The following is a 26948-nucleotide window of genomic DNA, read 5'->3' on the forward strand; positions in this document are numbered from 1 at the left end:
CAATTGTTAGTTATATATCTAATATATATAATCGTCTTATCCCGTCTGTCTGTCCTTCTGTCCAGGAAATCCCACATTGCTGATTGGTCCGGCCGCGGCCAATCAGCGACGTGGGATTTCAGAAAAAGATGGCGGCCGTTAGCGGCTCATCTGCCGCACGGAGGTCAGTGGCGATGCAGCCGGGAGATGACCGGCGCTAGCCGGTCATCTCCCGGCTGCTCGCAGAAGAAGTACCCCGTTCGGCGGCGCCGCTGACCTCCTGACCGGCTAGGGCCGCTGATCTCCTGAAGGCAAGTGTGAAGGGAGGACCGGGGAGCGGCGCCGCCGGTCGGGATACTTCTGCTGTGAGCAGCCGGTCATCTCCCGGCTGCTCGCAGCGGAAGTACCCGCACAGGCAGCGCCACTCCCCGGTCCTCACTAATACGGTTTGCTGATTGGTCGCGGCCGGCGGCCTCGACCAATCATCGATATTGGTGCCAAATTTAAACACCGCTCTGCTGATTGATCGCGACGGCCGGCCGCGACCAATCAGCGATTTTGGCGCCAAATTTAAACACGCTCTCCGGTCCTCACTAACAGGGTTCGCTGATTGGTCGTGGCCAATCAGCGTTATTGGCACCAAATTTAAATATTGGCACCAAATTTAAACATTGCTTTGCTGATTGCTGATTGTGTCTATTGACACCGCCTCTTTATTTCCAGAAACGTTCCCGTTCTTAAAATCAGGTATTCAGAGCACCACCAGCGCAGACTCTAATAACTCCTCAGTGATTGTGATAAGGTCACATTCGACCGCCGCAAATCTGACTTTGCGTCCACTTTTTAAACGAGGAGGGTTCAATCACTCAGTGTTATTAAAAGAAAAACACATATAACAATACAACAGCAACTATTCTCTATTTAGAGATCAGATGGTGTGTACCTAGGGGTTTTAAACGTTACAGTAATCTATGAGTTGTCTCTAGTCCACAAATGACTGTCAACCACACCTAATTGGACTCCCTTATACACACAGGATTTTATATTTCAATCCTTAAACATTCACTCAAGAGATCATTCAAGGAGTCTCATATGTAACATAAAACATATATTTATGGCGTTTTCGTTCTTCAAAAACGAAACAAATGAAAACAGCACATTTAACAGGAATCAACGTACAAGAAACTACAGAAGACAAAAACAAAATACCGGTAAAAATGAATCTTATATTGAGCTCTTATATTGGGTTAATCCGGCGGATTACTTAATCCCCGAAGTCCTCGACCCTCACCATCTAGATAAGTTTAACATGCACACTGAGTTTTTTATTCCACAGTAGCCTTCTCACATTGGCTATGTACCCATTCTACGAAATTTCTTATAGGAACTTAAACTTCAATCCGATTTATGAAGTTTTGCAACTTACAGGAGTTTTACAACCCCAATTGTATGTGAACAACTTCCAATTTACAGGAGCCTACAAACTCCAATTGCAAATGTTCACAATCACTGTCCCCAAATCAATTTCTAGAATAACATTAATACCGGATTAACAAAATTACCGAATATAATAAAGATTATAATTAAATGGTCTTACCTGTATTCAGATATAGACGATTCCCAGAGATCCTTAGACTATACGAAATCCGTCACTCTCCCTCAGTCCGGGATAACTGATAATGCCTCTTTTGACGCTTAATCTTAAGGCGGAGGACTTACTTAAAGAGTTACAGAACTCCCTCATGCACGGTTTGCAGTCCTCACCGGTGAGGGAAAGATGTTGGAATCCCGGCCAATGCGCCAAAATGTCAGTGGAATTTTCTTCCTTACCAATTAGAAATCGTTCACACCTGAATTTTTAAGATAATCTATTATTTATTGATCATGCTAGCAAGGAGACAAAATGAAAACCAACAAATCATTAGCTTAATCATAATGTCTACCCTCATTTCATTCCATGACAGTTATATAGGTAAAAATAAAGGAGTGTGATAATAATGATTCTAGTACAGGAAAATATAATTAACAGAAGTCAAAATGCAACTGTTATGTGAAGGTCAAATAATCTGGCTGTAACTTCTAATTATTGCATTTTAACGAGTGAGGGAAGACATCAGCTAACTATAAATGAACTCAACAACAAACTCACAGATGTTCACTTAGAGATAATAATTAGTTCATATAAGACTGAGTCTAATATAAATGTGTGTATATATATATATATACATATATATATATATATATACCTTCTAAAAGTCTATATAATTATAATTATTAAAATAAGCAAGAAATGTATTACAATTATTATAACAAAAACCTTCAGCAGTAAAAAAGTCATGATGTCATAATGGGCTTCTGTTTATCTCTCTGGGAGCTGCCAAGCTATTGTCTCATTTTTAAAGGCTGCATAATCCCAAGGCTAATGAGAGCATGATCCCCAGGGTAGGTCAAAATCAAAGTGGCAGCCTCAGGAAAAGTAACTTGCTGAGCTGGAACACTGCACGTGTCACAATGAAGACCTTCAGAAATAAATAACCATGATGTCATAATTGGCTTCTGTTTATCTCTCTGGGAGCTGCCATGACAGTTACATTGTTTATTATGTGACACAGCCATGCATAGTAGTTTTGTTTGTTCAAGTATGGTTTCCTTCTTAAAGACTGCAAGGTACCATAGTAAATGAGAACATGTTACCCATGCCAGGATTAATTCAAAATGGCAGCCTCCAGAAAAATAAAAAGCTTGTTTAGATGGAACACTGCATGTGTCACAATATAGACCTTCAAGAGTAAAAAGCAATGATGTCTTAATGAGCTTCTGCTTATCTCTCTGGGAGATGCTATGACAATTATGTTGTTTATTAAGTGACACAGCCAGGCATAATACTTTTCTTTTTTTAAGTATGGTTTCCTTCTTAAAGACTGCAAGATGTCATAGTTAATGAGAACATATTACCCATGCCAGAATTAATTCAAAATGGCAGCCTCCAGAAAAAAAGCTTGTTTATATGGAACATTGCATGTGTCACAATAAAGACTTTCAGCAGAAAAAAGCCATGATGTCATAATTGGCTTCTATTTATCTCTCTGGGAGCCACCATGAGAGTTACATTGTTTATTAATTTATACAGGTATGCATAGTATTTCTGATTTTTAAGCTATTGCATCCTTTTAAAAAGGCTGCATGATCTCCAGGCTAGGCCAAAATCAAAATGGTAGCCATTGTTAAAAAAATCTTGCTTAGATGGAACACCCCATATAAATATCCCTCTCTGTTAGCCTATAACATTTAACTTTTATTCTGAATTTAATTAAAATGCATAAAGGTTATTAAAATATTGTCCCTAACCTACCTAAATCATTGTGCTTATAAACATTTATACATTAATGTCTGATGAGATTGCAATGTGTCACCATTTATGGTAAAATAGGACACTAGTTAGTACAGCACCAGCAGCTGTATAGTGATGAGCGAGTACTAAAATGCTCGGGTGCTCGTTGCTCGGGTCGAGAATATCATAGTGCTCTGGTGCTCGTCCCGAGCAACGAGCCCAGTGTAAGTCTATGGGGCCCCCCCAGAGGTCTGCAGGGGACCTAAAAATTGCCCAAATCGATGTGAACAGTGCTGAAATGACATGGAAACAGCCTGGGGAAGACCCCTGGAAGCATTTCTGACTCCCAGGTCACTGCTGTGAACAATATTGTCAGAGTATTACACCACTTTTACGGACTCACAATAAAACATACAAAAATGAAGCCAAAATGGATTTTCCTGGAAACAACATTAACAAAACATTAACATTCTTTCCAGGAAAATGACTTGTATATAAGACAAAAAAGAAAACACAAAAAAAATGCTCCTCCACACCTTGGGCTATGTTCACACGTAGTGTTTTTGATGTGTTTTTGCACTTTCGCATTGCTTTAAACGGTCGAAAATACATTCACCAGTAAATGTAATTTTAACATTTTACTACCTTATCTGGTCATGTTGTGTGTGAGACATGATCAGACACATCCATACAGTACTGAAATGACATGTGAACAGCATGAGGAAGACCCCTGGAAGCATCTCTGCATCCCAGGTCACCGCCTAGAACCGTGGTCATCAGACGTGATCCTATATTACTGCGGTAATAATACAGACATTTTTGGCAACGTGACAAATATTAAACTCCATTTAAAATGGGCAAGGCGCATGGCAAGGAAAGTGGACGTAATGGTGATGGTGCATGCAGAGACCGAGGCCGTGGGCAAGATGAAACTGTGCCTGCTATGGGAGCACAACAAGCACCCACATTATGTCAACCTAGCTTCCTGTCCCACTTTCTAGGGGGCCGCGGAATACCACTCTTGAAGCCAGACCAGTGTGAAAAGGTTATTGGTTGGATAGCAGATAAATAGATAATGCTTCCAGTCAGTTTGCAACCACAACCACCATCCTGTCTTCCACACTGTCCAGTCTCAGTAGCCGTGAGTCTGGACCACATTATCATTATTATTATTTATTATTATAGCGCCTTTCATGTAAAAAAGGGGTATACATAGCAAAAACAATTACAATAATGTTGAACAAAAATGTGACGGTGACTAGTACAGGGGCAGAGAGGACCCTGCCCACGAGGGCACACAGTCTACAAGAGATGGGTGAGGATACAGTAGGTGAGGGTAGAGCTGGTCATGCAGTGGTATGGTGGAGCGAGGGTTACTTGTGGTTGTTCGCTTGTCGGAAGAGGTTGGTCTTCAGGTTCCTTTTGAAGGTTTCAACAGTAGGCGAGAGTCTAATATGTTGGGGTAGAGAGGTTTAGAGTAGGGGAGATACATGGGAGAAATCTTGTATGCTATTGTGGGAAGAGGAGATAAGAGGGGAGTAGAGAAGGAGATCTTGTGAGGATCGGCGATTGCGTGCAGGTAAGACTAGGTCACAGATGTATGGAGGAGACAGGTTGTGGATGGCTTTGCATGCTTAGGTTAGGGTCTTGTTTAAAGCAATGGTTTACGTGCACTCTGTCAGAGTGGAGGTGCTGATGTAATAGGGAGCAGGTGCCCAGTCACTGTAGAGGATTAATTCATCGCACACTCAGGTGGTGATAATGCAAAGTTAATTTATTTACAAGCAAAAAGATAATCAAACCAAGTTTCAAGGTGACAGTAGCAGACGTTTTGACCACTCATTCGGCCTTAATCAGTAAGTCGCAGACCAGATATGCAGGATATCAGAAAAAATGTCAGTGAAAACCATTATTAGTAATTCCAAAGAGGTAGAAGAAATGAGGGAGCATGACGTAAGGGAGGGAAGGGAGGGTAGGGGAGAGGCTAGTAGGTTAGGGTAGTTAAGGAGGGAGAAGGGGGAAAGGTGGAGAGAGTCACCTAATATTACAAGATCTACATATATACAGTTCGTGTACACATTATATACATATATACAGAGCTACCATAAATTGTGGAATGAATGAAGTTTCCTTACATGTTTTGTGGTTTGAAATCATGACAATGCTTATTGTATGGATATGTACAGAGGCAATGAAGTCCAGAAAAGGGCTGCAACATCAAGGTAATAGAGTTAAATATGTTACCCATTATGAATCAGCAGAGGGGTTTGTTGTGTACAGAATGGTTACCTCAGATAGGTCCCGAGAGGATATAGGGCCACAGGAATATATAAAACATTATAAAGATGGTTATGTGTAGACGTAGACACCTAGTCATGGTGTCTAATGTGGAGGGTCTGTGCTGATATGTCCATACCTTATGTTGGAGGCATAGGGCGCTCCTGCGTCAGGTGTGTTAGCAGGGTGGTATTCCCGTATATGCAGTACCAAATGGTGGGGGCTTAGAGGGGTAGAGCGGAGTTCCCACGCCTTGTTGCCTCCGTGTGTAGTGGCAGTGAACAGGGGCTGCGGTTAAATGCCGGCGGGCGGCGCCAGGCCGGAAGTGCGTCACCGTGTAACCGTTACTGAGAAGTGACGTTCCGCCGGCGCTGCACTGTGGGATGATCTGGCTATGGCTTGCCTGGGAATGCAGGCATGGCACCCAGCATTCACTAAGTGTATATGTGTTGCCAGGGAGACCATAGAGCGGCGCATGCACAGGAGATGTGTAGGATAGTGTCACAGCGCAAAATCACGGCCACTTGCAATACTCATGGAATACAAGTACAGGTTCAATAGGGGTGGCCATATAACAACAGTTCTAATAGGGGTGGCCATAGAGGAATAGACGTCAATATGAGAGAGGAGCAACTAAGTACCAATAAAGAGATTGACGTATTAAAAGTATTAAAAGTAAAGAAGGCACTCACCCAGTGGGTAGGAAGGACTGTCTGTCTGTGGAAAAAATGGATAAATTATTAAATCCAATCTATCTCTCTATTAAGACCTTTAGAGGATACAGTCTGTAACATGTAGATCCAATATGATTCACGTTATTTCAGTAATTTCACGTGGTTGCCCCCCCCTCCTTGGTCTGGGTACCTGCTCGATAACCTGGAAACGGAGTTGTGCTACTGTATGTTTTGCTTTAGAAAAATGGTCCGGTAATGGTAGCCAGTTTTTTCTCCATCTAATGGATTAATGGCTCGCTATGCGGTCCTTAATGTGCTGTGTGGTCTTGCCTACATATAGAAGGCCACATGGACATTTCACCACGTAAACGACAAAATTGTAGTTGCAGGTAAAAAATCCCATGAGGGGATAACTCTTACTCTTACCCAGTTCTAGGGTGCATAATGGTTTCCGATTTAATAATATTTGAACAGGCGGCACTACCAAGGCAGGGGAAAGTACCACGTTTACGGGCACTGAGTAGACGTTGTGCTGGAGTGATGCGTGAGCTCCCTAAATCCGCTCTGAAATTTTTGTCCTTGATGTTTGGGGCTCTCGTAGTGCACATTAAGGCCGGGGCCGTAAAGGTTGGGATCTCAGGATATACTCTGGTAAGAAGAGGCCAGTGTTTCCTTATAGTGGTGTGGACTTTGGACATCAACAGATGGTAGGTATGTACAAAGGGCACCTGTTTGACTTTGAGGGAAGAGGATTGTGTCGGTCTGGGCTCTAGTGTTCTTGATCTTTCATTTAGGAGAAGAGAAGTTGGCTGGGGTAATTCCTTTCTAGGAATTTCTGCGACATCTCCTCTAGGCGTTGAGAAAGAAGGTTTGGATTAGAGACAATTCGCTTGACCCTATGAAATTGAGAACGAGGAAGGCTGTTCTTAGTGGACCTGTAGTGACAGCTTGAATAATGCAGTAGACTGTTACAGTCAGTTGGTTTCGAGAAGAGGTCGGTTGTAAGGGTGCCGTTATCCTCGTGGATAACTAGTGTATCCAAGAAAGAGATCTGTTTTGAGTCATGATTAAGAGTAAACTGCAGCTCTTGTCTAGCAGAGTTAAGTTTCACACAGGTAGTCCAAATATATAAAGAAACATTAGCACTCCCAATATCAATTATATATACAGATTTTTACGGAGGTGTGTAATAGTCACCAAGTAAAAAAGGAGTAACAAAGAAATATTAAAATGAATATTTTATTTGAAACATGTATAAAAATTAATAATAAAAAAGATAAAAAGGGAAAGGTAACAATCTAGGGAAGACACAATAGGAGCTTTTTAGTATTGAGGGGATATCAGATGAATAAATTATGCAAATCGGTCTTAAATTGTCCTTCATCAAAATTTCATGGTGGAAAATATCTCATACATATTAATTGGTAAAAAATTATTGAGTTAATACATCAAGGAATATGAAAAGTCCACAGCAGTGTTCTTTGTAAATGCAATCAATAAAGTTCCAACATGATTTGATCAATCAAAAAAATATGAAAAGCAAAGAAACACCTAAGGTTGACCTATATGTTCCACATGACGGGGCAAAGCACAGACAGCAGCATATCAGGTGCAGGGAAACAGCAGTGTTCTCGTGCATTAGGCTCATAGAATAACACAGCCAATAAATATACAAGGTTCCCTTCTAACTGATATGCCTATTGCCAGAGTGAGTCCTCCGATGAGAAGTGGAATACCAGACATTAATGTCAACACATAATGAATAAATTCACAATTTAAATCATCAGAAATATCCCATACCTATGTAAACGCTCCTGCTTCCTGCCCCGACGCGCAAGTTTCGCATTAGCTTCTTCGTGAGAGTACCCCACGCCTCAGGGCCTGTAAGATGGGAGGGTCTCAGAAAATTGTCCCATAACTTTGACAGTGTTCTCCTGCCTCTGCTAGATTGCATTTGTGTCTCTCTTGCCTGTACTCCTTGGTTGTTCAACGAACTGTGACCTCTGCCACCTGCATTTTCAGATGAGAATTTTTTTAAGAATTCCGCAACAAGGGCCTTCTGATACTGCCCCATTTTATTAGGCCTGTCCGGCAAGGAAATAAGAGACAGAAAGTTCTCCTTGTAGCGTGGGTCTAGAAGTGTCACCAACCAGTAATGACTGTCACCCAAAATTTGGACAACGCGAGGGTCAAAGGAAAGGCAACGTAACATAAACTCAGCCATGTGTGCCAGACTGCAAAGAGGCAAGACTTCCGTGTCCTGACCAAGAGGAGGACTGACCATACTCTCCTCCTCATCCTCCTCTTTCTCCTCCTCCCTGTCCTCAGGCCATCCACGCTGAACAGACGGTATGACAGTTGTGCAGGTAGTACTGTCTATAGCGCAGGAAACTAGCTCCTGTTTTTCCTCCTCCTCATTGTCACCCAATCCACGTTGGGATGAGATGAGGCTGGGTGGTGTGGAATCACCCTGTATGGTTCTTTGCTCCTCATCGTGCTCTGCCTGCAATGCATCCTCTTTAATTGTGAGCAGAGAGCATTTCAGAAGACAGAGAAGCGGGATGGTGGCGCTAATTATGGCGTCATCTCCGCACACCATCTTGATGGACTCCTCAAAGTTTTGGAGTATTGTACAGATGTCTGACATCCATGTCCACTCCTGAGGTCTTATGTGTGGAGTCTGAACTGAATACCAACGGCCTTGTTGATGCTGGTAGTCAACAACTGCCCTCTTCTGCTCACAAATCCTTCCCAACATCTGCAATGTAGAGTTCCAATGTGTTCCACACACCAATGGGGGAGCCGGAAGCTGCAAACGCTGCTGAAGCATAGCAAGGGCGGCAGAAGCTGTAGACTTTCTAAAATAGGCACACACGCTGCGTACTTTGACAAGCTGATGTGACAGATCTGGGTAGGTTTTGAGAAACCGCTGACCCACGAGGTTAAGCTCATGAGCCAGGCATGGTACGTGTGTGAGCTCGCCTCGCTTCAGAGCCGCAACCAGGTTCCGGCCATTGTCACACGCGACCATGCCTGGCTGTAAGTTCAGCGGTGTCAACCACAGATCTGCCTGCTCTTTCAGAGCTGTCCACAACTCTTCAGCGGTGTGCAGTTTGTCACCTAAGCATATTAGCTTCAGCACAACCTGTTGCCGCTTGGCCAAGGCAGTGCTGCAGTGCTTCCAGCTTCTGACTGATGTGGTCATTTCGGAGATGGAGGCTGAAGAGGAGGAGGAGGAGGTGCAGGAGTTTTAGAATGTGGGGGCAACCCTGATTGACCCAGGGCCCGCAATCCTCAGCATCGGGAGGACGTGTTCCGTCCCAAGGTCCAACTGGATCCCGGCTTCCAATATATTAATCCAGTGTGCCTTCAGCGAGATATACCATCTCTGCCCACAAGCACTTGTCCATATGTCCGTGGTTAGGTGGACTTTCCCAGTAAATGCGTTGTTGAGGGCACGGCTAATGTTATGGGACACGTGCTCGTGTAATGCGGGGACGGCACACCGGGATAAATAGTGGCGGCTGGGGACCGAGTACAGAGGGACGGCCCCCGCCATCAGGTTGCGGAATGCTTCCATCTCCACGAGCCTAAAAGCAACATTTCGAGCTCAAGCAGTCGCGAAATGTGTGAATCTGGTAGTGTGGCCTGTGGGGCTTTGGCTGCGTATTTGCGCTTACATTCCAAGGATTGGGGTATGGACAACTGAATGCTGTGCTGGGACAAGCTTCCTGATGCTGCTACTTGAGAGTGTGCAACGACAGGTGCAGGGCAGGAGGCATCTTCGCATGCACCATGGACAGGGGATTGGCTTGCATGCACAACAGCGGAAGAAGCAGTGGTGCCACCCGCAGACACTGTTCCTGGACCCTGGGGTTCGGCCCACAAAGTCGGGTGCTTTGCTGTCATGTGCCTGATCATGCTGGTGGTGGTCAGGCTGGTTGTTTTGCCGCCCCTGCTGATGCTGACCTGGCAAATGGCTTTTGGTGGTGCAAATGGCTTTTTTGGGGTTAGTCTTTAAAAAACAACCAGACTTGGGAAGACCTAACAGTTGTACTGGCAACTTCCTTCATGTTGGTGTTACAGTGAACGATTGCCTGCCTTCTGTCTGCGGCCACCACACTGCTTCTTCCTGCCTGTTGGGGTGCTCTGCCTCCCTCACCCTGTGTGCTGCTGTCCTCACTCTGCATGTCCTCCTGCCATATTGGGTCAGTTACTATATCATCCACCACCTCGTCTTCCACTTCCGCGCCCTGGTCCTCCTCCTGACTTTCTGGCAATTGTGTCTCATCATCATCCACCTCTTGTGACACTTTCCCACCGTCACCTTCGTGTGACTGTGGCTACTCAAATATTTGGGCATCGCTACATGCGATCTCCTCTTGCCCTGCCGCAAGTGGACCGGGTGAGAGGCCCGAATCTATAAATGGAAAAGAGAACAGCTCTTCGGAGTGTCCAAGTATGGGATCAGTTGTCTCCACGCACTTGGCATGGTGGGAGGAAGGAGGATCATGGTGAGGAATATGCAGTCCTGACTCACGGCTACTGAGACTTGACCGTGTAGAAGACAGGGTGGTGGTGGTGGTGGTGGCAAAATGACTGGAAGCATTATCCGCTATCCAACCAACAACCTTTTGACACTGCTCTGGGTTCAATAGTGGCGTACTGCGGTCCCCTAGGAATTGGGACAGGAAGGTTGGGCAAGAAGATGTGGGTGTTTGTTGTAGCACAATTTCAGCTTACCCACGACCTCGGCCTCTGCATGCACCATCACCATCATCATCATGTCCAGTTCCCCGTCCCTTGCCAGGTGCCTTGCCCATTTTAAATGGAGGACAATGTTCCACGCTCACTACAAATGGCTGAATTTGGAGCGAAGTTATATGGGATCCGTGAAACCACAGTTTTAAATACCTGGCCTGTTGGCAACTATTTTGAACAGCAAACCGGTGTCAAAAACTTCGCTGACACACTGAAACAAATTTTTAATGGAGGCCAGAAAAGGCAATATTTTCTGAAAACGTAAATGTGATCCGTGTGATGGAGAAACCACAGTTTTAAATAGCTGGATTTTTAGCACTGTAATATGGAAAGGACCTGGCAGTATTCTGCACTGCCAACAAGCAAATGGCGCAGAAAAACTGTGTTCTCTGGATTACTTTTTAAGCAAATAATGAGGATTAAGATCCAAAAAAATATTATTCCTGGCCCCTGAGACTTGGGCCTATGTCTAGAAATATCTAACAGCAGCAACAGCAGACAGAACTGGAATGGAGCCTCTTGTGCTATATGCACTGCAGTCTGCTATATACTCTGCCTGCCTGATATCTTTGCAGATGGATTAGTCCTCAGAAGGACAGTTAGTTGAGATGGATTTGTGTAATATACTTCTGTTCTACCTACACTACCTAATAAACAAGCAAATCTCTCCCTAGCTCAAACATGCAGGGAGGGTACCCGCGCATCCACCCGAGCATCCACCCGAGCATCTCGCAAGTACTCGGCGAGCTCCGAGCATCTCGAGTACTGAGATGCTCGGGCGAGTACTTGCGAGTATGCTCGCTCATCACTAATCGATATATGTTGTGGAATACCGATACTAACTCTAAACAAGCAAATCTCTCCCTGACTCAGCAGCAGCTCTCCCTACTCTGCCTGATTCTGGGGTAGACTGTGACGAGCACGGCGGTGCCAGGTCTGATATAGACCTGATGGTGCTGTGCGGCCAGCCAATCACTGTAATGCCACAACCAACATGGCTACGGCATTACAGTGTGTGGCAAGCAATCCCTACATGTTCATTGCCTCTCTAAAGAGCGCCAAACATGCAGGGCGGGGACCCGAGTTCCCTCCCGAGCATCCCAGAAATACTCGCCGAGCACCGTGATGCTCGAATGAGTACCAAGTAGTGGCGAGCACGTTCGCTCATCACTAGTAGTAAGTTCTTGATGTCACTCTCAATGAGTGCTATGGTTGTTCAGCTGCATGATTGGTGTGTGGAGGACTAAAGGAACTAGTGTTATGCAATCCCAGAGTGGTTATAGAGAGCAATAGGACAGAGACTCCCCCCGGTGGAGGCACTCTGTTCACGGAGATCTCGCTGGATAGTCCAAAGTGAGTCTTTAGGCAGATCGTACGGTAGAACCACTGGAGGTTCTTCTCTAACTGGAACAAGTCCGAGTTAGGCGTCAGGCAGAAGGATAAACCCTTCTGTAAGACTGTAAGTTCGGTTGGGGTGACGGTATAGCTTGAAATGTTCTTTAGCAGGTTAGCCGCCTTACCTAGGACTGGGTTGTCATCCTTTCTCCTCCTCCTCGATCTCATTGTTGGTCTGTGCGTGGTCGGCCTCCTTTGCGGTTCTTCCATAAAAAAGGCTGCCCATTCTTGTTGGTCGAGGAGTTGTTGCCTGAACTAAATGACCCCTGGTTGCGTTGTCCTGGATGAGGCATATACAGGAATGCCACCCTGCTAACACACCTTACGCAGGAGCGCCCTATGCCTCCAACATAAGGTATGGACATATCAGCACAGACCCTCCACATTGGACACTATGACTAGGTGCCTACACATAACCATCTTTACTATGTTTTATAGATTCCTGTGGCCCTATATCCCTTTGGGACCCGAGGTAACCATTCTGTACACAACAAACCCCTCTGCTGATTCATAATGTATTACCTTGATGTTGCAGCCCTTTTCTGGACTTCATTGCCTCTGTACATATCCATACTTTAAGCACCGTCACAACTTCAAACCTCAAAACAAGTAAGGAAACTTCATTCGTTCCACAATTTATGGTATCTCTGTATATATCAGAAAAGAGGAGAAAAGCTCAGCATATCATTGCAATAGATATTTTATTAAACATGTATAGAAAAATGAGTATAAAAAACAGATAATTTGTGGGTAAAGGATGACTGATAGGGAACACACTAATACTCAGATGTAAGCACTCAATATCAGTTACCCCTTTAATAGGATTGCACGCTAGCCCAAGGCAAAGTATCAATCATAAATAGTGGAAGCCATTAATGTGCTATATAAAATGTAATATAAGCAATCCACTTACATCAAATAGAATAGTACTCTTATTATAACAGAGCAAGACATTGCCATATGTCAAGGGGGCGTACCAACATCAGCCTGATATCCGGGCATAAGAGTATAGTAATAAGAGGTATGTTACCTGTAGAAAACTCTCATAAACAGAGTGGAGAGGAGGGAGAGAGAAATAAAGGGTAGTGGTACACGGAGCTCCGTGTCTTGCTCTGTTATAATAAGAGTACTATTCTATTTGATGTAAGTGGATTGCTTATATTACATTTTATATAGCACATTAATGGCTTCCACTATTTATGATTGATACTTTGCCTTGGGCTAGCGTGCAATCCTATTAAAAGGCTAACTGATATTGAGTGCTTACATCTGAGTATTAGTGTGTTCCCTATCAGTCATCCTTTACCCACAAATTGTCTGGTTATTATACTCATTTTTCTATACATGTTTAATAAAATATCTTTTGCAATGATATGCTGAGCTTTTCTCCTCTTTTCTGATATGATGTTTTCAGCATGCACATGGACGGATGCTCGCCAAGTGGCTGGCTATCCGCCCATCTTTTGGTAGCTATTATGTGGCTTTTTTCTATATTATCTCTGTATATATGTATATAATGTGTACACGAACTGTATATAAGTAAATCTTGTAATATTAGGTGACTTTCCCTCTCCACCTTTCCCCCTTCTCCCTTCTTAACTACCCTAACCTAATAACTCCTCCCCCACCCTCCCTTACATCATGCTCCGCCATTTCTTCTACCTCTTTGGAATTACTAATAATGGTTTTCACTAACATTTTTTCTGATATCCTGCATATCTCGTCTTTCTATTGCAGTAGCGACTTAATGATTAAGGCCGAAAGAGCCGTCGAAACGTCTACTACTGTTGCCTTGAAACTTGGTTTGATTATCTTTTTGCTTGTAAATAAAAGAACTTTGCATTATTACCACCTGAGTGTGCGATGAATTAATCCTCTAAGGTTAGGGTTTTGAACTAGAGTCTCTGGGCAATGGGGAGCCAGTGACGGGATTGACGGAAGGAGAGGCTGAGGAATAGAGGAGGGACAGGTGGATTAGTCGGGCAGCAGAATTTAGGATAGATTGGAGGGGTGCGAGAGTGTTAAAAGGGAGGCCACAGAGCAGGAGGTTGCAGTAGTCGAGGCGGGAGATGATGAGGGTATGCCCTAGTGTTTTGCTTTTGTTTATGGAATGTGCGGATCTGGGAGATTTTTTTTACGTGGAGTTGGCATATTCCTCACCCTGATCCTCCTTCCTCCCACCATGCTGAGTGCCCGGTCACAACTCATCCCACACTTGGACACTCCGAAGAGCTGTTCTGTTCATCTTTCCATTTATAGATTCTGGCTTCTGGCTCGGTCCGCTTCAAGCGGGGCAACAGAAGATTGCATGTAGCGATGCCCAAATATTTAAGCAGCCATGGTCACCCCATGGTGATGGTGGGAAGTGCAATTACTGTCGCAAGAGGTGGATGATGATGAGACACAATGGACAGAAAGTCAGAAGGAGGACCAGGGTGCAGAAGTGTAATACGAGGTGGTGGACGATGAATTCCTCAGTTGTCCCTCAGCGTTCAGTTGTCCATACCCCAGTCCTTTGAACGCAAGTGCAAATACACAGCCACCCACCCACAGGCCACAATACTAAAATGCCACATTTCTCGACTGCTTGCACTAGAAATTTTGCCTTTTAGGTTCGTGGAGGTGGAAGCTTTCTGCAACCTCATGGCGGCGGCTGTCCCTCGGTACTTGGTCCCCAGCCGCCACTATTTATCCCAGTGTCGTCCCCACCTTATACAATCACGGGTCCCAGAACATTACCTGTACCCTCACCAACGCAGTTACTGGGAAGGACCACCTAACCACAAACACGTGGACAAGTGCTTGTGGCCAGAGATGGTAAATCTCACTGATGGCACACTGGGTTAATACTGTGGAAGCCAGGACACAGTCGGACCCTGGGACGGAACACATCCTCCCGACGCAGAGGATTGCGGGTTCTGGGTCAATCAGGGTTGCCCCCACATTCTACAGCCCCTGCATCTCCTTCTTCTCCTCTTCAGCCTCCATCTCCTTCATTTGATTCATTTTTTTCAGGAGATATTCCAGATAAATGTACTTAAACTTCATGAATGCCAATAACAATGAGCTGGGCTGTATGCTTAGGTGACAAACCGCACACTGCTGGAGAGTTGTTGAAAGCTGTAACAGAGAAGGCAGTGGCTCTCACCGCTGAACCTACAGTCAGGCATGGTCATATGTCACAATGGCCGGAACCTGGTGGTGGCTCTGAGGTTTGGCAACCTCGCATACGTACCATGCCTGGTCCATGTGCTAAACTTAGTGGTTCAGCGGTTTCTCAAAACCTACCTGGATTTGCCAGTGCGGCTTGTGAAAGTATGCCGCGTGTGTGCCCATTTCAGAAAGTCAGCTAAAGTTTCCGCCGCCCTGGCAGTGCTTCCTCAGCGTTTGCAGCTTCCAGCTCACCGACTGGAGTGCGATGTCACCACGCATTGGAAATCAACTTTGCAGATGTTTGGAATGATTTGTGAGCAGTTGTTGAGTACCAGCTTCAAGACACCCATCAGAATTCAGGTCAGCCTCCGCACATAAGAGCTGATGATTGGGCATGGATGTCTGACATCTGTGCCATCCTCCAAAACTTTAAGGACTCTACCAAGAAGGTGAGCGGCGATAACACCATAATTAGGGTTACGATCCTGCTTCACTGTCTACTGAAACGCTCACTGCTCACAATCAAAGAGGAGGCATTGCAGGCAGAGCATGATAAGATGAACAATGAACTATACAGGGTGATGCTACACAGCCCAGTCTCATTTCAATGCGGATTGGGTGATAATGAGGAAGAGGAGGAGAACATGGACAGTCCTCATCTTTGTGAGGACAGGGAAGTCTTGGCTATTTGCAGTCTAGCACACATGGCTGACTTTATGTTCCGCTGCCTTTACCGTGACCCTCGAGTTGTACGCAGTTTGAGCGACAGTAATTACTGGTTGGTCACACTTAATAATAATAATAATTTTTATTTATATAGTGCAAACATATTCCGCAGCACTTTACAATTAAGTAGGGACATGTACATACAGACAATACAAACAATACAATGTATCACATTTCAACAGTTACAGGAGGAGTGAGGGCCCTGCTCACAAGCTTACAATCTATATGGAAACAAGGGGACAAAATAGGTAGAACATAGTCATCAGCCAGTATCTGTCTAAGAGCAGTTACCGTGTGCTATTTGGTGCATGAAGGATGTGGAGACAGATGAATAGGCAGGGGCAGATTCCCACATTTAGGAGGGAACAGGGGAGAGTTGGGTTAGTGAGTTGTGGTGATAGGCTTGTCTAAACAGATGTTTTTAAAGCACATTTAAAAACATGGGGGCTAGATATAAGTCGCATCGTTTGGGGTAGTACATTCCAGAAAACTGGCGCGGCAAGAGAGAGGTCTTGGAGACGGAGGTGTGAGGTTTGGATTAAGAAGGATGTTAGTCTTAGATCAGTTGCAGAAGAGAGGGCATGGGAGGGGTGATAGAAATGAGGGATGAGATATAGGGCGGTGCAGAACTGTGGAGAGCTTGGTGGGTGAGAGAGATGAGTTTGTATTGTATTCTGTAGTGAATGGGTAACCCAACCAGTGCAATGACTGGCACAGGGTAGAGGCGTTGGTGAAGCAGCTTGATAGAAATACGACCCTGGCTGCTCCATTCACAATGGATTGGAGAGGAGAGAGTTTGTTTACAGGGAGACCGAATAGAAGAGAGTTGCAGTAGTGAATAAGAGCGACAGTAAGAGTTTTTGCAGTATCAAAGGTGAGAAAAGGTAGGATTCTGGAGATGTTTTTATGGAGAAGGTGACATGAGTGAGTGATTTTCCATGGGGAATAAAGGAAAGTTGTGTGTCAAATATGACTCCAAGACAGCAGGCGTGCTGAGTGGGACTTATGGTGGCACCACCTAAAGGAAATTGCAAAGTTAGGTATAGGTAGGTTAGTAAAAGTCAGATATAGGTAGGTAAGTAGAGGGAGGAAACAGAAGGAATTCATTTTTGGAGATATTCAGTATTCACTATTTCAGGCCCTTGTTGAAGAATTATTAAAAAAATTCCCCTCTGACAATGCTGGCGGGAGAGGTCGCAGATGGGAATTGGACACCCAAGGAGTACAGGCAAGGGAGACACAAACCAGATGTGGCAGAGGCAAGGGAACGCTGTCAAAGGTCTGGGACAGTTTTCTCAGACTCTCCCAGCACCCAGGCCCTGATACATGAGGTACTCTGACAAGGAGGGAATAGTTTTGAAAGATGCTGAAGGTTTACCTTGGTGACCGTACCTGCATCCTCCATGATTCCTCTCTGTGCCTTACAACTGTTGGGTATCCAAGCTGGATACGTGGCATGAACTGTCTCTGTACGCCTTGGAGGTCATGGCCGCTAGCATTTTGTCAGAGATAGTTTTTAGTGCCGCCAGGGGCATAATAACTGATAGGTGCATCCGCCTGTCAACTGAAAATGCTGACAGGCTGACTCTTATCAAAATGAACAAGGGCTGGATTAAGCCAGACTTCTCAACACCACCAGATGATAGTATCGAACATAAACTCAAATCCAGTGGTTATTATTTTTGGGGTCTATTCCCATGCACCCCTTCACACCCAGACATGGGTAATATATACGCCTCAGGATTTCTTCTATTTTATGTCGCCCTCCTCCTTCTCCTCCTCATCCTCCACCACCATATCACCAGGGTGACCATCATGCATCTCCTACATACTTTTTTAAGGGTGTTTATGATACTCGTAGGAACTATTTTTAGAGGCCTACCTCTAACTTCATATATAATATATATGTATAACCCCCAGGAGTCAATGTTTTTCAGCCCATACACTTAGTGCATGGCCATTACCAGTCTAGGAGACCCACTCATTAATTCTAGAAAATACATTTTTAACTGTGGCCCTCCACTACTGTGACGAAACAGCTTATAATCTTAATCAGCCAGACAGTTAGATTTGTTAAGCCAGGAGAAATACACTATTGTGTTGACTTGTGAATGTATGTGTATTTCTGTGGTGGGTCAAGAAGGACAGACCAGTATTTGTATAACCCTGATTGTGGTCTTTTCTTGGTTCTGAAACAATGATGTTTATTACTATGCTAATTGCATTTTATACTAAAGCCAGCTAGATGATTATTCACAAGAGCCCCCTGCTATACCTATTACTATGTAAATTGATTAAAGGCTGAAATAATGAGACCTGAGCCCTGTGGAATAATACCCTCCCTAATCCTTGACCTGTGGATGTGTACTTCAAAGGACAATTGAACTATTTAAGGAACATATGGCTCTGTAGCAGAAGATTAGAAACAGAGAATTGAAAGAGACTTTACAAGGAGAATCAAAGATCAGACTCTCTGCAGACGATCAGCTTGGTAGCATGGCTTTATCCAAAGAGACAGTAACTACAGGAGAGGAGCCATGGAGCAGCCAGTGCAGCCTGTGAGCCTCAGATATGGCGCAACTCTGTGAACAAGAAAAATAAAGCTGGACACATCGAGTGGATGAGGAGCTCTAATTTATCACTGGTGCAAGAGATGGACAAAGGAAATATGGTGGCCCACCTCCAGGTTGGGTTGGAGAAGCTCCTCCACATGGTTCTGAAATGTATCACTGGTGCAAGAGATGGACAAAGGAAATATGGTGGCCCACCTCCAGGTTGGGTTGGAGAAGCTCCTCCACATGGTTCTGAAATTTTTATTGGCAATATTCCTCTGGAAATATATGAAGATGAATTGATACCCCTCTTTCAGTCTGTGTGAAAGCTGTACGAATTTCACTTAATGATGACCTTCAGTGGCCTAAACAGCGGCTTCGATTATGCACATTATTTCTCAAAATGCATTGCAGATCAGGCCATTGCCCAACTCTGTAGTCATGAAATTCAAGGCATAAAGATCTTTGTGTGTCGAAGCACTGAGAAATGTGAGCTGATGTTGGACAGGCTGCCATTGCTTATGGAACAAGCTGCACTAGAAGTCTTCCTGGGAGAAATAACAGCCAGAGTAGATACGGTTTCCCTCTATGCCAATTCTTTCACCGACCTAAAGAATATGGCTGTGTTGAAATACAATTCTCACAGAGAAGCAGCCCTAGCTAAGAAGAGTCTGTGAAGGTTCCCGGACACGCTATGGCTGCTTTTTTACTGTAGACTGGCTCCAGCAATCTATAAGACTTAAGATGCAATCTGGCACCTCCCTCTGATATCTAACAAACAGGTCATGCTGGAGAAGCTTGCACCTACTGCCACTTAAGAGTCTTCAGCTCCTTTGTCAGAAACTAATGTTTGGGCAGCCAGTCTACCAAATAAAATTCCTGAGATATGGAAATTGTGGATTGCTTCGCTTCTGGTAATGGGTGCTAATACCAAACCATGGCGTGCCATTCACTGGATATTCCTGGCTGGTTGGAGACAAGCTCATTACCACAGAAAAGTACCAGCAAGCTAAGGAGATGGTGGCCTCTATCATCATGAAGGGGTTTGTTCGTTGTCTAGGGGACCGACCACCGCTGCTGTCTATCTTGTGAACATTGTGTTGAAGCTTGTAAGGATTAAAGTTACATTGGCGAGTCTGGTTTTTATACTAAAGATCCTGCTGTTTTTAGTTGTTTATTTTTTACGTCTCTTCAAATGTGTATTGGGATTGTGTCCTATTTTTTGGCAGCCCTTGAAATTGCTGCATACGCAATAGCAGTATAAGAGACCCACTCCTTAATAATGGGAAGGACAATTCAAATAGTTTCTATATTTTAGAATATTACCTGTATTATCTGAAATTCCTTTACGGGTGAACTATCGCAGTATGAATAGCGTATTACACCGATCCAGCTAGGTATTATGCCTTATACTGCGTGCTGCAGAAAAAAAACAAATCTATTCTATTCCCTATTGATACCGCTGTCAGATGCATTTACAATAGAGACAGGTGCTGCTAGGTGGTATCATCAGCTTGAAATGAGTGCTCATTCTGGTTGCATAAATCTCTTCCACAGTCCATACCTTTTTTTTTTTTTTTTATTCGGCCTTATATACAAATTTATCATACATGTAATAAGATGTCCAGTGCACTGTACAGACCAGCTAAAGGATGAGTCCACAGCTGTTTATAAATTGTTAATCTGCTAATATGAGGACACCTACATGTAAAGGGTTAATCCCAATCTCTTACTATATACTGCAAAGACACAGAAGCATGCTTGGCACCTAAATTAGACTATATATCATTTACCCATACTGATTCAATCTTCCTGCATCAGCTGCTCCATAATACACTGGAATCAATCTGATTTTACCACATATACAGTGGATATAAAAACTCTACAAGTTACAATACCAGATTTTTTGTCATGAAAAAAAAACAACAAAACATACCAAGAAGAATCATTTCAGAATGGTTTCCATCTAATTACTGGGCTAGTTTATGTAAGCAGAGCTACTGATCACAGTGATTGACTTCAGCTGTCTCGTGTTCTGTACTCGTGATGTTACCACTGCAGTCAGTCAACAAATCAGAGCAGTAGCAGAGGCACTGATGGCCCTGAGGAGGATGTGTGTGGCTGTATTTGTTAATTTCAACATCTGCAAGTCTATGAAGAAATAAAAACTATTCCCAAAACCCCTTATAACACTGGCTGCAGGTGTATGGAGCGGGCTCAGCTGTTGAGCCCGCTGCATACACCACATGTGCTAGTTGTGTTGTACAGTCAGCATTTGCCTCTACAGTAACAGTGGATATAAAATGCCAGATTTATTTCATGTAAAAACTTCATACCAAGAAGAATAATTTCAGAACTTTTTCCACCTTTAATGTTATCTATTAATCTGTACAATTCAGTTTAGAAACAAACTGAAATCTTTTCAGGTGGGGAAAAACAAAAGCTAAAGTATTATAGTTGTATAAATATGCACACCCTTAAACGAATACTTTGCTGAAGTAGTTTTTCAATTTATCACAGCATTGTCTTTTTTGGTTAGGAGAATTAGCATGGCACATCTAGAATTGCCAACTTTGCTCACTTCCTTGCAGTAGAGCTGCAAATCTGATTGTGAGGGCACCTCCTGTGTACAGCCCTCTTCAGATCAAAGCACAGATTTTCAATGAGATTCAGGTCTGGGCCATTTCAATACGTTGATGTTCCGTCAAAGACATTCTTGTTGATTTGGAGGCATGCTTAAGGTTGTTGTCGAGGTGAAATTCCTCTTCATCTTGTTAGCAGAAGCCTGAAAGGGAATCTGGTTTTTGCAATGTAATGTGACAGCAGCATAATGCAAGGGATGAGAGCCTGATTACAGCAATATGTCACTAAGTTGTGTTTTGCTATCTCAATAACGTCAGTGTTTTATCCGGGGCTTCGTAGTCAACTGCTGTGTAACCACGTCCCCCAACTTATTGACAGAAAGCTGTTAATGTACAGTGTACACAGAAAACTGCCAATCAGTGAAGTGGGACGTCTTATTCAGAGCTCAGCATTCTGAGCACTGCTAGTTCTGCAGCAGAGAACACTGATTGTATTAAAATGGCAGTATACAGACCAGCAACTGACATCTTTGGAATCAGGTTCTCAACTCCTACAACATGCTTCTCTCAGATTACACAGCAAAAACCTAGTGACCGATTCCCTTGAAGGTTTTGTTGCAAAACTGGAACTGTTCATAATTCCCGCCACCTTGACTAAAGCCTCAATTCAAGCTGGCAAAAACAGCATAATGCTGCCTCCAACAGGCTTCTCTGGGGGTATGGTGTCTTTTTGGTGATACACAGTGTTGGTTGAGCACCAAACATACCTTTGAAATTATGGTCAAAAAGTTCAACCTTTGTCTCATAAAACCATACCATGTTTTATCAAATGTTTCTGTCAGGCTTCATGTAAGTTTGGCAAAACATTGCCAGACTTGAAATTTTTTCCTTTTAAGAAAAGGCTTCCTTCTTGCCATCCTACCTGTAGGCCAGATATATGAAGTTTATGGGAAATTGTTGTTATATGCAGTACACAACTAGTACTTGCCAGAAATGTTGCTGAAGGACTAATTTTCTTTTTGAAAGACATCCAGTTCTAAGTGATGTCACTGCTGTCCCAAATTTACTGACAGTTTTGACAGTGTTCCGTGGTATATCTAATTCCTTGGAAATTACTTTGTTGTAAGCTGTTTACTGACCGTGGCTTTTGATTTTAAATGCCACTAAGAAAATGTCAAGAAATTCCACCTAGAATAACTAAACATTGTGTAGGGTTAATCAGAATCACTTTAAATGATGGCAGCAGCGTACTGACTATTAAATAAGAGTTTAAGGGTTCGCTCACACCGTAAAACATGGGATAATGCAGATCTGTGATTTTTTTTTTCAGTCACCATGAGAAAATAATCTTTTATTTTAAGGTCCGCTCAGGGGACTTGCACCTGTGATCTTTCCATCAATACTATGTACTGCAATACCACAGTATTGTCAGACATTGCAGTTCTTATATGAAGTTGCACATGTTGCTAAAGGTCAAAGGAGGACTAACATGGTAACATGGTGCCTTCAGCAGCCTTTCTCTGGCTACCATTGTAACCCATCATTTAAAGGGAATCTGTCACCACTTTGGAGTTATCAGACCTCTACTATGGCCATACAGGGTATAGAAAAGTAAATCTATACATACCTGTATGGCCCATAGTAGAGGTCTGCTTGCAGAGAAAAGCGCTTTAATCAATTCTATTTTATACAGGCTTATGTGCTTATTATTCCCCCAAATCCCCGCCTATATGCTTAATTATCATATTCCCCCCTCACCTGCACGTGACAGGCCCTGTGACATGCACAAAGTATGGCTCACATAGAGCGCACTTTGCTTCATCTCGGCCCCGTCTCTCTGTGCACTGCGCCGCAATAGAACCCTGCAGCACAGAGAGACGGGGCCAGGATGAAGCAAAGCGCGCTCTATGTGAGCGATTCATGCCGGGGAAGTCAGGGAGCACAGTGCACGTCACAGGGCACATAGGCGAGGATTGCTTGGTGTCCCCCGAACGCCAAGCCTGTACAAAATAGAATTGATTAAAGGGCTTTTCTCTGCAATCAAACCTCTATTATGGGACATACAGGTATGTATACATTTACTTTTCTATACCCTGTATGGCCATAGTAGAGGTCTGATAACTCCAAAGTGGTGACAGATTCCCTTTACATGCTGCTGTCAGTGGAACCAAACAGTGAGAGATCGCTCCAGCTACTGCTGTTACAAGATGTCATCTAGGTATAGCAGCTGGCACCTTCCTGGTAAGGTACAAACTCCGCTCCTAAGCTCACTCCATACACAAAGAACCTACTTCTGACAAGTGTTTGTCACATGCTAGGAGGGGGTTAATGACCAATACGTTATTTATTTTACTCACCAGTTAATTGCTGTTCACATCATGCTTTGCATCTACATTTGTGGCAAAAAGGTTTGAGACTTACACAAATTTTAGTTTTCAGCTCGCAAGTTCAGTTTTTATAGTAGTAATTTGCATTAACTCTAAATTTATTATAAAGAGTGATCAGAAGTGGAAAAAAAATACTTAGTCATTCCTTGCCCTTAAACTTAACTTTATAGCAGACCCCTCATTTTCCACAGAATTTCAGTCCTACCATGACCTGCTTATCTCATTTTAGTGATTCTTATTATCTCTGGAGAAAGTCTCATCAGAGGACAAGGTGGACGATACCACTCTGTCATGATGATTGAATTATAATAGCAGACTCGTTGCTTTAAAAGGGGGACTGGTGCTTGAAATTGTGCTCTTCCATTAAACATGGTTACTAGTGTTGAGCGAGTATGTTTCATTAACCCTGTTCGATAGGCAATCTCTGCATGTGTCACAGCTAACAGCGGTGACGCTTGCAACCACGGAGACAGTAAAACAAATGCCGAGCATGCCAAAATAATCGGTGAGCATTAGAGCGTGCTAGCCGAAAGGGTTAATGAAACATACTCGCTCAACACTAATGGTTACTAGTGTTGAGTATGTTCTATTAACCCTTTCACCGAGTATGCTCGGGCCGAGCTCCGAGTATTTATAGCTGCTCGGTGATATGGTTAAATCGCTCCAGTGTGCATGATTTGCAACTGTTTGACAGCTTTATTACATGGGAGGAATGTCTATTTCTTACACATTCCTCACATGTAATAAAGCTGTCAAACAGTTGCAAATCATGCACACAGGAGCGATTCAACCATATCACCGAGCAGCTATAAATGCTCGGAGCTCGGCCCGAGCATACTCGGACAGAACATACTCGCTCAATCCTAATGGTTACCTCTAAGAACGTAGATTGTGAGCCCTCGCGGGCAGGGTCCTCACTCCTCCTGTACCAGTCGCTGTCACATTGTGTTCAAGATTATTGTAATTGTTCTTGTATTATACCCCTTTTTCACATGTAAAGCGCCATGGAATAAATGGCGCTATAATAATAAATAATAATAAGAAGAAACCGCGGCAGTCACCATTGCTTTGCATCAAAGCGCTCTACAGGCAAGTAAATTGCTGCTTGTCAGATTGCCCCTAAAATCAACCATTCATTGAATCAATCAGGAATTTAAAAGGCATCTGTCACCACATTTGACCCATCTAAACTATTAATATGGGCATACAGGTTATAGTTATAGAATGCTGAGGAGAGTGATACCTGCATGTCTCATATCAGATGCCGTGTTGATAAATCATCTTTTATCACTTTATGTAAATGAACTCTTCCAAGCTAAACGGGTACGGAAAGTATTCAGACCCCTTTAAATTTTTCACTCTGTTTCATTACAGCCATTTGGTAAATTATATAAAGTAATTTTTTTTTTCATTAATGTACAATCTGCACCCCATCTTGACTGAAACCCCCCCCCCCCAGAAATGTTTGCAAATTTATCTAAAAAAACTGAAATATCACATGGTCATAAGTATTCAGACCCTTTGCTCAGTATTGAGTAGAAGCCCCTTTTGAGCTAGTACAACCATGAGTCTTCTTGGGAATGATGCAACCAGTTTTTCACACCTGGATTTGGGGATCCTCTGAAATTCTTCCTTGCAGATCCTCTCCAGTTCCGTCAGGTTGGATGGTGATTGTTGGTGGACAGCCATTTTCAGGTCTCTCTGGAGATGCTCAATTTGGTTTAGGTCAGGGATCTGGCTAGGCCAGTCAAGAATGGTCACAGAGTTGTTCTGAAGCCACTCCTTTATTTTAGCTGTGTGCTTAGGGTCATTGTCTTGGAAGGTGACCCTTCAGCCAAGTCCGAGGTCCAGAGCACTCTGGAAGAGGTTTTCATCCAGGATATCTCTGTTCTTGGCCGCATTCATTTTTCCTTCAATGGCAATCAGTCATCCTGTCCCTGCAGCTGAAAAACACCCCCATAGCATGATGCTGCTACCATGTCATCATGTTTCACTGTTGGGATTGTATTGGGCAGGTGATGAGCAGTGCCTGGTTTTCTCCACATACCGCTTAGAATAATCAGCAAAAAGTTCTATCTTCGTCTCATCAGACCAGAGAATCTTATTTCTCATACTCTGGGAGTCCTTCATGTGTTTTTTTTAGCAAACTATATGCTAGCTTTCATATGTCTTGCACTGAGGAGAGGCTTCCGTCGGGCCAGTCTGCCAAAAAGGTCCGACTGGTGGAGGGCTGCAGTGAAAGTTGACTTTGTGGAACTTTCTCCCATCTCCCTACTGCATCTCTGGAGCTCAGTCACAGTGATCTTGGGGGTACTTCTTTACCTCTCACCAAGGCTCTTCTTCCACGATTGCTCAGTTTGGCTGGACGGCCAGGTCTAGGAAGACTTCTGGTGGTCCCAAACGTCTTCCATTTAAGGATTATGGAGGCCACTGTGCTCTTAGGAACCTTGAGTACTGCAGAAATTATTTTGCAACTTTGGCCAGATCTGTGCCTTGCCACAATTCTCTGAGCTCCTTGGGCAGTTCCTTTGAGCTCATGATTCTCATTTGGTCGGACATGCACTGTGATCTGTGAGGTCTTATATAGACAGGTGTGTGCCTTTCCAAATCAAGTCCTATCAGTTTAAACACAGCTGGACTCCAATGAAGGAGTAGAACCATCTCAAGGAGGATCACAAGGAAATGGACAGCATGTGACTTATATACGAGTGTCTGAGCAAAGGGTCTGAATACTTATGACCATGTGACATTTCAATCTTCCTTTTTTAATAAAGTTGCAAAAATTTCTACATTTCTGTTTTTTTTTTCCGGTCAAGATGGGGTGCAGCGTGAACATTGAGAAAAAAAAAATTAACTTTTTAGAATTTACCAAATGGCTGCAATGAAACAAAGAGTGAAAAATTTAAAGGCGTCTGAATACTTTCCGCACCCACTGTATGAGGGGGACGCTGCCCGAAAGATATTACTGCCTCCAGAGCTTATGCTACATGAAGGGTAGTTACTAGTGTGATGTGTAGTGACCGCTCTCCTGATCTCACTGCTGAGCTATGTGTGGTTATACCTGACACATCTGCAGGCTCTTTTCAGCTTCCACCTCACAGGCAGACAGGGTTACAATATTGTTACAATAC

At 43.7% G+C, this 26948-nt stretch overlaps 1 pseudogene; it reads left to right on the top strand.

Annotated features, from left to right (window-relative positions):
• Positions 1–18949: 18949 nt before the first annotated feature.
• LOC141246249 (dead end protein homolog 1-like) lies at positions 18950–24126 on the top strand (annotated as a pseudogene).
• Positions 24127–26948: the final 2822 nt, after the last annotated feature.

Source organism: Phyllobates terribilis, unplaced genomic scaffold (genome assembly GCF_046119375.1).
Source record: "Phyllobates terribilis strain yellow unplaced genomic scaffold, ASM4611937v1 Scaffold_2__4_contigs__length_985480577, whole genome shotgun sequence".
Classification (NCBI taxonomy): Eukaryota; Metazoa; Chordata; class Amphibia; order Anura; family Dendrobatidae; genus Phyllobates; species Phyllobates terribilis.